The sequence below is a fragment of the Gossypium hirsutum genome, chromosome A06 (genome assembly GCF_007990345.1).
Source record: "Gossypium hirsutum isolate 1008001.06 chromosome A06, Gossypium_hirsutum_v2.1, whole genome shotgun sequence".
Taxonomy (NCBI): domain Eukaryota; kingdom Viridiplantae; phylum Streptophyta; class Magnoliopsida; order Malvales; family Malvaceae; genus Gossypium; species Gossypium hirsutum.
This window is the reverse complement of record NC_053429.1, coordinates 49,594,938-49,596,702: the sequence shown is the minus strand read 5'-3', so window position 1 is coordinate 49,596,702 and position 1,765 is coordinate 49,594,938. Positions and strand designations below refer to the sequence as shown.

The window sequence follows — 1,765 nt, the reverse complement described above, 5'->3', positions numbered from 1 at the left end:
TTTAAGAGTTCTACTTGGTTAGATAACATAGTAACCGTGTCGAGGTTGAAAACACAGGCTGCTTTCGTCGGCTTTGTTCTCATAACTTGCCACTGGTAGTTATTTAGTAATATCTCCTCAATAAATTTGTAAGCCGCCTCAGGTGTCTTATTATTGATAGTTTCTCCCGCGGCTGCATCAATCATCTGCCGAGTCGAAGGATTCAGGCCATTATGGAATGTTTGAACCTGTAGCCAAAGCGGTAACCCATGGTGAGGGCATCTTCTTAAAAGGTCCTTATATCTCTCCCATGCATCGTAGAGTGTTTCTAAATCCATCTGCACAAAAGAAGAGATATCATTACATAATTTGGCTGTTTTAGCTGGTGGAAAATATTTTAATAAAAAAATTTCGGTCATTTTTTCCCAAGTAGTGATTGACCCTCGTGGTAACGAGTTCAACCATTGTTTAGCCTTATTTCTTAACGAAAAGGGAAACAACAGAAGGCGAATGGTGTCATCAGAAACGCCATTAATTTTGAAGGTATCGTAAAATTCTAGGAAATTTGCCAAGTGAGTGTTGGGATCCTTGTCCTGCAAACCATCAAAATGAACAAACTGTTGTATCATTTGAATTGTTTTAGGTTTCAGTTCAAAATTATTTGCAGCAATAGCAGGTCTAACTATACTTGACTCAGTTCCTGTTAAATTAGGTTTAGCATAATCATACATAGTGCGTGGAGCAGGATTTTCATTAATAGCAATTGCAGGAGGTAGCGGATTTTCTTGGTTTTCAGCAATCTCCTCGGCTGTGGTTTGAATATCGTCCTCTTGCTCGTTCTCTGTGTATCTTAAGCTTCACCTTATTTCCCTTTGGTTTCTGTGAACTGTACGATCGATCTCACTGTCAAAAAGTAATGGTCCTGACGGGTTTCTTCTAGTCATAAACTATAAGAACCTATCAAAAAAAGGGAAAAGAAAGAATTAATAATAAAAAATAGAATAAAATTTAAATTGCAGTAAAAGTAAATGGCTAAAGTAATAAAAATCGAGGGTTCCTAATATCTTAGTTCCTTGGCAACGGCACCAAAAACTTGATACGTGATATTTGTGACAGGTTTTAAATATTTATAATGAATCATTCTTGAAACTAACTATTATCACGATGACGGCAAGTGTACCTATCGAACAGTAGTATAGCTTTAGCAAGACCAAATTGTCGAACCCAAAGGAACTAAAAGTACTAGTAATAACTGTCTTTTTATTATCTAGCCTAAGAATAATAGGGTTTGTTTTAATTAACTAATTAACTAAACTAAGAATTAACAGAAAATAGAATTGGGGAATTACTTTTGGAAAGCTCGATTTATTGAGACAATACCTAAGGAAAAATCCACCTAGACTTCACTTGTTATTTGACTCTGAATCGGATGATTTATTCATTTGACTTGATCCGTAGAAATCCTAAGTTATATTATTATCTCTCTTGAGACTAACAACGTCTAACCCTAGTTTGAATAATTGAAATCTCTTTCTAATTAACTCCCTAAGGTTGCATTAACTCGATCTATGGATCCTCTTACTAGGTTTCACCCTAATCTGGCAAAATCTTGTCACCCTATCTCTAGGCGCGCAACCAACTTTGCTTAATTATGACAAATGTACTCTAGACAGGGTCTATTTCTCCTCTGAATAAGAGCTTAACCTGAATTAATATCCTGGAATATCAAAAGAAGAATTAAGAACACATAATTAAGAACAAGTCAAATTTTTATCATACAATTTAG

The 1,765-nt window shown here is 35.3% G+C and overlaps 1 non-coding gene across 1 annotated transcript; it reads left to right on the top strand.

The window, feature by feature from the left end:
- The first annotated feature begins 243 nt into the window (after positions 1–243).
- LOC121231627 (small nucleolar RNA R71) lies at positions 244–350 on the top strand. Its single transcript, XR_005929683.1, has one exon. It is a non-coding gene; the product is annotated as a small nucleolar RNA R71 (small nucleolar RNA).
- Positions 351–1,765: the final 1,415 nt, after the last annotated feature.